Raw genomic sequence first — 9,056 nt, 5'->3', positions numbered from 1 at the left:
GCCAAGACAGTGCGTTTGCCGCTATTACATGCATTTGAATGGAGTTCTCGCCTGAAACAAATTATAGGTTTTCATTTTGTGAATAACTTGAAAATCTTAGCTCAAACAGCTGCAAAACCTATTTCCCCAGCACAGAAATGCTGAATTCTATTAGGCAAAGCCTTAAATATCTGTGTCCCAGTCTTCTATCAAAAGCTACAGCTGTCTTTATGAAGTTAATGAAAAGAGCTTTATTTCGCCAAGACAGTGCGTTCCTCGCTATTACATGCATTTGAATGGAGTTCTCGCCTGAAACAAAGTATAGGTTTTCATTTTGTGAATAACTTGAAAATCTTAGCTCAAACAGCTGCAAAGCCTATTTTCCCAGCACAGAAATGCTGAATTCTATAAGGCAAAGCCTTAAATATCTGTGTCCCAGTCTTCTATCAAAAGTTACAGCTGTCTTCATCTAGTAAATGAAAATCGCTTTATTTCGCCAAGACAGTGCGTTTGTCGCTATTACATGCATTTCAATAGAGTTCACGCCTGAAACAAATTATAGGTTTTCATTTTGTGAATAACTTGAAAATCTTAGCTCAAACAGCTGCAAAACCTATTTTCCCAGCACAGAAATGCTGAATTCTATAAGGCAAAGCCTTAAATATCTGTGTCCCAGTCTTCTATCAAAAGTTACAGCTGTCTTCATCTAGTAAATGAAAATCGCTTTATTTCGCCAAGACAGTGCGTTCCTCGCTATTACATGCATTTGAATGGAGTTCTCGCCTGAAACAAAGTATAGGTTTTCATTTTGTGAATAACTTGAAAATCTTAGCTCAAACAGCTGCAAAACCTATTTCCCCAGCACAGAAATGCTGAATTTTATTAGGCAAAGCCTTAAATATCTGTGTCCGAGTCTTCTATCAAAAGCTACAGCTGTCTTTATGAAGTTAATGAAAAGAGCTTTATTTCGCCAAGACAGTGCGTTTGCCGCTATTACATGCATTTGAATGGAGTTCTCGCCTGAAACAAATTATAGGTTTTCATTTTGTGAATAACTTGAAAATCTTAGCTCAAACAGCTGCAAAACCTATTTCCCCAGCACAGAAATGCTGAATTCTATTAGGCAAAGCCTTAAATATCTGTGTCCCAGTCTTCTATCAAAAGCTACAGCTGTCTTTATGAAGTTAATGAAAAGAGCTTTATTTCGCCAAGACAGTGCGTTTGCCGCTATTACATGCATTTGAATGGAGTTCTCGCCTGAAACAAATTATAGGTTTTCATTTTGTGAATAACTTGAAAATCTTAGCTCAAACAGCTGCAAAACCTATTTCCCCAGCACAGAAATGCTGAATTCTATTAGGCAAAGCCTTAAATATCTGTGTCCGTGTCTTCTATCAAAAGTTACAGCTGTCTTCATCTAGTAAATGAAAATCGCTTTATTTCGCCAAGACAGTGCGTTCCTCGCTATTACATGCATTTGAATGGAGTTCTCGCCTGAAACAAAGTATAGGTTTTCATTTTGTGAATAACTTGAAAATCTTAGCTCAAACAGCTGCAAAACCTATTTCCCCAGCACAGAAATGCTGAATTTTATTAGGCAAAGCCTTAAATATCTGTGTCCGAGTCTTCTATCAAAAGTTACAGCTGTCTTTATGAAGTTAATGAAAAGAGCTTTATTTCGCCAAGACAGTGCGTTTGCCGCTATTACATGCATTTGAATGGAGTTCTCGCCTGAAACAAATTATAGGTTTTCATTGTGTGAATAACTTGAAAATCTTAGCTCAAACAGCTGCAAAACCTATTTCCCCAGCACAGAAATGCTGAATTCTATTAGGCAAAGCCTTAAATATCTGTGTCCGAGTCTTCTATCAAAAGTTACAGCTGTCTTCATCTAGTAAATGAAAATCGCTTTATTTCGCCAAGACAGTGCGTTTGTCGCTATTACATGCATTTGAATAGAGTTCACGCCTGAAACAAATTATAGGTTTTCATTTTGTGAATAACTTGACAATCTTAGCTCAAACAGCTGCAAAACCTATTTTCCCAGCACAGAAATGCTGAATTCTATAAGGCAAAGCCTTAAATATCTGTGTCCCAGTCTTCTATCAAAAGTTACAGCTGTCTTCATCTAGTAAATGAAAATCGCTTTATTTCGCCAAGACAGTGCGTTCCTCGCTATTACATGCATTTGAATGGAGTTCTCGCCTGAAACAAAGTATAGGTTTTCATTTTGTGAATAACTTGAAAATCTTAGCTCAAACAGCTGCAAAACCTATTTCCCCAGCACAGAAATGCTGAATTTTATTAGGCAAAGCCTTAAATATCTGTGTCCGAGTCTTCTATCAAAAGCTACAGCTGTCTTTATGAAGTTAATGAAAAGAGCTTTATTTCGCCAAGACAGTGCGTTTGCCGCTATTACATGCATTTGAATGGAGTTCTCGCCTGAAACAAATTATAGGTTTTCATTTTGTGAATAACTTGAAAATCTTAGCTCAAACAGCTGCAAAACCTATTTCCCCAGCACAGAAATGCTGAATTCTATTAGGCAAAGCCTTAAATATCTGTGTCCCAGTCTTCTATCAAAAGCTACAGCTGTCTTTATGAAGTTAATGAAAAGAGCTTTATTTCGCCAAGACAGTGCGTTCCTCGCTATTACATGCATTTGAATGGAGTTCTCGCCTGAAACAAAGTATAGGTTTTCATTTTGTGAATAACTTGAAAATCTTAGCTCAAACAGCTGCAAAACCTATTTTCCCAGCACAGAAATGTTGAATTCTATAAGGCAAAGCCTTAAATATCTGTGTCCCAGTCTTCTATCAAAAGTTACAGCTGTCTTCATCTAGTAAATGAAAATCGCTTTATTTCGCCAAGACAGTGCGTTTGTCGCTATTACATGCATTTCAATAGAGTTCACGCCTGAAACAAATTATAGGTTTTCATTTTGTGAATAACTTGAAAATCTTAGCTCAAACAGCTGCAAAAGCTATTTTCCCAGCACAGAAATGCTGAATTCTATAAGGCAAAGCCTTAAATATCTGTGTCCCAGTCTTCTATCAAAAGTTACAGCTGTCTTCATCTAGTAAATGAAAATCGCTTTATTTCGCCAAGACAGTGCGTTTGTCGCTATTACATGCATTTCAATAGAGTTCACGCCTGAAACAAATTATAGGTTTTCATTTTGTGAATAACTTGACAATCTTAGCTCAAACAGCTGCAAAACCTATTTTCCCAGCACAGAAATGCTGAATTCTATAAGGCAAAGCCTTAAATATCTGTGTCCCAGTCTTCTATCAAAAGTTACAGCTGTCTTCATCTAGTAAATGAAAATCGCTTTATTTCGCCAAGACAGTGCGTTCTTCGCTATTACATGCATTTGAATGGAGTTCTCGCCTGAAACAAAGTATAGGTTTTCATTTTGTGAATAACTTGAAAATCTTAGCTCAAACAGCTGCAAAACCTATTTCCCCAGCACAGAAATGCTGAATTCTATTAGGCAAAGCCTTAAATATCTGTGTCCGAGTCTTCTATCAAAAGCTACAGCTGTCTTTATGAAGTTAATGAAAAGAGCTTTATTTCGCCAAGACAGTGCGTTTGCCGCTATTACATGCATTTGAATGGAGTTCTCGCCTGAAACAAATTATAGGTTTTCATTTTGTGAATAACTTGAAAATCTTAGCTCAAACAGCTGCAAAAACTATTTCCCCAGCACAGAAATGCTGAATTATATTAGGCAAAGCCTTAAATATCTGTGTCCGTGTCTTCTATCAAAAGTTACAGCTGTCTTCATCTAGTAAATGAAAATCGCTTTATTTCGCCAAGACAGTGCGTTTGTCGCTATTACATGCATTTGAATGGAGTTCTCGCCTGAAACAAAGTATAGGTTTTCATTTTGTGAATAACTTGAAAATCTTAGCTCAAACAGCTGCAAAACCTATTTCCCCAGCACAGAAATGCTGAATTCTATTAGGCAAAGCCTTAAATATCTGTGTCCCAGTCTTCTATCAAAAGCTACAGCTGTCTTTATGAAGTTAATGAAAAGAGCTTTATTTCGCCAAGACACTGCGTTCCTCGCTATTACATGCATTTGAATGGAGTTCTCGCCTGAAACAAAGTATAGGTTTTCATTTTGTGAATAACTTGAAAATCTTAGCTCAAACAGCTGCAAAACCTATTTTCCCAGCACAGAAATGTTGAATTCTATAAGGCAAAGCCTTAAATATCTGTGTCCCAGTCTTCTATCAAAAGTTACAGCTGTCTTCATCTAGTAAATGAAAATCGCTTTATTTCGCCAAGACAGTGCGTTTGTCGCTATTACATGCATTTCAATAGAGTTCACGCCTGAAACAAATTATAGGTTTTCATTTTGTGAATAACTTGAAAATCTTAGCTCAAACAGCTGCAAAAGCTATTTTCCCAGCACAGAAATGCTGAATTCTATAAGGCAAAGCCTTAAATATCTGTGTCCCAGTCTTCTATCAAAAGTTACAGCTGTCTTCATCTAGTAAATGAAAATCGCTTTATTTCGCCAAGACAGTGCGTTTGTCGCTATTACATGCATTTCAATAGAGTTCACGCCTGAAACAAATTATAGGTTTTCATTTTGTGAATAACTTGAAAATCTTAGCTCAAACAGCTGCAAAACCTATTTTCCCAGCACAGAAATGCTGAATTCTATAAGGCAAAGCCTTAAATATCTGTGTCCCAGTCTTCTATCAAAAGTTACAGCTGTCTTCATCTAGTAAATGAAAATCGCTTTATTTCGCCAAGACAGTGCGTTTGTCGCTATTACATGCATTTGAATGGAGTTCTCGCCTGAAACAAAGTATAGGTTTTCATTTTGTGAATAACTTGAAAATCTTAGCTCAAACAGCTGCAAAAACTATTTCCCCAGCACAGAAATGCTGAATTCTATTAGGCAAAGCCTTAAATATCTGTGTCCGAGTCTTCTATCAAAAGCTACAGCTGTCTTTATGAAGTTAATGAAAAGAGCTTTATTTCGCCAAGACAGTGCGTTTGCCGCTATTACATGCATTTGAATGGAGTTCTCGCCTGAAACAAATTATAGGTTTTCATTTTGTGAATAACTTGAAAATCTTAGCTCAAACAGCTGCAAAAACTATTTCCCCAGCACAGAAATGCTGAATTCTATTAGGCAAAGCCTTAAATATCTGTGTCCGTGTCTTCTATCAAAAGTTACAGCTGTCTTCATCTAGTAAATGAAAATCGCTTTATTTCGCCAAGACAGTGCGTTTGTCGCTATTACATGCATTTGAATGGAGTTCTCGCCTGAAACAAAGTATAGGTTTTCATTTTGTGAATAACTTGAAAATCTTAGCTCAAACACCTGCAAAACCTATTTCCCCAGCACAGAAATGCTGAATTCTATTAGGCAAAGCCTTAAATATCTGTGTCCGAGTCTTCTATCAAAAGCTACAGCTGTCTTTATGAAGTTAATGAAAAGAGCTTTATTTCGCCAAGACAGTGCGTTCCTCGCTATTACATGCATTTGAATGGAGTTCTCGCCTGAAACAAAGTATAGGTTTTCATTTTGTGAATAACTTGAAAATCTTAGCTCAAACAGCTGCAAAACCTATTTTCCCAGCACAGAAATGCTGAATTCTATAAGGCAAAGCCTTAAATATCTGTGTCCCAGTCTTCTATCAAAAGTTACAGCTGTCTTCATCTAGTAAATGAAAATCGCTTTATTTCGCCAAGACTGTGCGTTTGTCGCTGTTACATGCATTTGAATGGAGTTCACGCCTGAAACACATCATAGGTTTTCATTTTGTGAATAACTTGAAAATCTTAGCTCAAACAGCTTCAAAACCTATTTTCCCAGCACAGAAATGCTGAATTCTATAAGGCAAAGCCTTAAATATCTGTGTCCGAGTCTTCTATCAAAAGCTACAGCTGTCTTCATGAAGTTAATGTAAAATCGCTTTATTTCGCTAAGACAGTGCGTTCCTCGCTATTACATGCATTTGAATAGAGTTCTCGCCTGAAACAAATATAGGTTTTCATTTTGTGAATAACTTGAAAATCTTAGCTCAAACAGCTGCAAAACCTATTTTCCCAGCACAGAAATGCTGAATTCTATTAGGCAAAGCCTTAAATATCTGTGTCCGAGTCTTCTATCAAAAGCTACAGCTGTCTTTATGAAGTTAATGAAAATCGCTTTATTTCGCCAAAACAGTGCGTTTCTCGCTATTACATGCATTTGAATGGAGTTCACGCCTGAAACAAAGTATAGGTTTTCATTTTGTGAATAACTTGAAAATCTTAGCTCAAACACCTGCAAAACCTATTTTCCCAGCACAGAAATGCTGAATTCTATTAGGCAAAGCCTTAAATATCTGTGTCCGAGTCTTCTATCAAAAGTTACAGCTGTCTTTATGAAGTTAATGAAAATCGCTTTATTTCGCCAAGACAGTGCGTTCCTCGCTATTACATGCCTTTGAATAGAGTTCTCGCCTGAAACAAAGTATAGGTTTTCATTTTGTGAATAACTTGAAAATCTTAGCTCAAACAGCTGCAAAACCTATTTCCCCAGCACAGAAATGCTGAATTCTATAAGGCAAAGCCTTAAATATCTGTGTCCGAGTCTTCTATCAAAAGCTACAGCTGTCTTTATGAAGTTAATGAAAATCGCTTTATTTCGCCAAGACAGTGCGTTCCTCGCTATTACATGCATTTGAATAGAGTTCTCGCCTGAAACAAAGTATAGGTTTTCATTTTGTGAATAACTTGAAAATCTTAGCTCAAACAGCTGCAAAACCTATTTCCCCAGCACAGAAATGCTGAATTCTATAAGGCAAAGCCTTAAATATCTGTGTCCGAGTCTTCTATCAAAAGCTACAGCTGTCTTCATGAAGTTAATGTAAAATCGCTTTATTTCGCTAAGACAGTGCGTTCCTCGCTATTACATGCATTTGAATGGAGTTCTCGCCTGAAACAAAGTATAGGTTTTCATTTTGTGAATAACTTGAAAATCTTAGCTCAAACAGCTGCAAAACCTATTTCCCCAGCACAGAAATGCTGAATTCTATTAGGCAAAGCCTTAAATATCTGTGTCCGAGTCTTCTATCAAAAGTTACAGCTGTCTTCATGAAGTTAATGTAAAATCGCTTTATTTCGCCAAGACAGTGCGTTCCTCGCTATTACATGCATTTGAATGGAGTTCTCGCCTGAAACAAAGTATAGGTTTTCATTTTGTGAATAACTTGAAAATCTTAGCTCAAACAGCTTCAAAACCTATTTTCCCAGCACAGAAATGCTGAATTCTATAAGGCAAAGCCTTAAATATCTGTGTCCGAGTCGTCTATCAAAAGCTACAGCTGTCTTCATGAAGTTAATGTAAAATCGCTTTATTTCGCCAAGACAGTGCGTTCCTCGCTATTACATGCATTTGAATGTAGTTCTCGCCTGAAACAAAGTATAGGTTTTCATTTTGTGAATAACTTGAAAATCTTAGCTCAAACAGCTGCAAAACCTATTTCCCCAGCACAGAAATGCTGAATTCTATTAGGCAAAGCCTTAAATATCTGTGTCCCAGTCTTCTATCAAAAGCTACAGCTGTCTTTATGAAGTTAATGAAAAGAGCTTTATTTCGCCAAGACAGTGCGTTCCTCGCTATTACATGCATTTCAATAGAGTTCACGCCTGAAACAAAGTATAGGTTTTCATTTTGTGAATAACTTGAAAATCTTAGCTCAAACACCTGCAAAACCTATTTCCCCAGCACAGAAATGCTGAATTCTATTAGGCAAAGCCTTAAATATCTGTGTCCCAGTCTTCTATCAAAAGCTACAGCTGTCTTTATGAAGTTAATGAAAAGAGCTTTATTTCGCCAAGACAGTGCGTTCCTCGCTATTACATGCATTTGAATGGAGTTCTCGCCTGAAACAAAGTATAGGTTTTCATTTTGTGAATAACTTGAAAATCTTAGCTCAAACAGCTGCAAAACCTATTTTCCCAGCACAGAAATGCTGAATTCTATAAGGCAAAGCCTTAAATATCTGTGTCCCAGTCTTCTATCAAAAGTTACAGCTGTCTTCATCTAGTAAATGAAAATCGCTTTATTTCGCCAAGACTGTGCGTTTGTCGCTGTTACATGCATTTGAATGGAGTTCACGCCTGAAACACATCATAGGTTTTCATTTTGTGAATAACTTGAAAATCTTAGCTCAAACAGCTTCAAAACCTATTTTCCCAGCACAGAAATGCTGAATTCTATAAGGCAAAGCCTTAAATATCTGTGTCCGAGTCTTCTATCAAAAGCTACAGCTGTCTTCATGAAGTTAATGTAAAATCGCTTTATTTCGCTAAGACAGTGCGTTCCTCGCTATTACATGCATTTGAATAGAGTTCTCGCCTGAAACAAATATAGGTTTTCATTTTGTGAATAACTTGAAAATCTTAGCTCAAACAGCTGCAAAACCTATTTTCCCAGCACAGAAATGCTGAATTCTATTAGGCAAAGCCTTAAATATCTGTGTCCGAGTCTTCTATCAAAAGCTACAGCTGTCTTTATGAAGTTAATGAAAATCGCTTTATTTCGCCAAAACAGTGCGTTTCTCGCTATTACATGCATTTGAATGGAGTTCACGCCTGAAACAAAGTATAGGTTTTCATTTTGTGAATAACTTGAAAATCTTAGCTCAAACAGCTGCAAAACCTATTTCCCCAGCACAGAAATGCTGAATTCTATAAGGCAAAGCCTTAAATATCTGTGTCCGAGTCTTCTATCAAAAGCTACAGCTGTCTTTATGAAGTTAATGAAAATCGCTTTATTTCGCCAAGACAGTGCGTTCCTCGCTATTACATGCATTTGAATAGAGTTCTCGCCTGAAACAAAGTATAGGTTTTCATTTTGTGAATAACTTGAAAATCTTAGCTCAAACAGCTGCAAAACCTATTTCCCCAGCACAGAAATGCTGAATTCTATAAGGCAAAGCCTTAAATATCTGTGTCCGAGTCTTCTATCAAAAGCTACAGCTGTCTTCATGAAGTTAATGTAAAATCGCTTTATTTCGCTAAGACAGTGCGTTCCTCGCTATTACATGCATTTGAATGGAGTT

This window comes from Pelmatolapia mariae, linkage group LG6 (assembly GCF_036321145.2).
Source record: "Pelmatolapia mariae isolate MD_Pm_ZW linkage group LG6, Pm_UMD_F_2, whole genome shotgun sequence".
Lineage (NCBI taxonomy): Eukaryota > Metazoa > Chordata > Actinopteri > Cichliformes > Cichlidae > Pelmatolapia > Pelmatolapia mariae.
Note: the sequence above shows the minus strand (reverse complement) of the source record.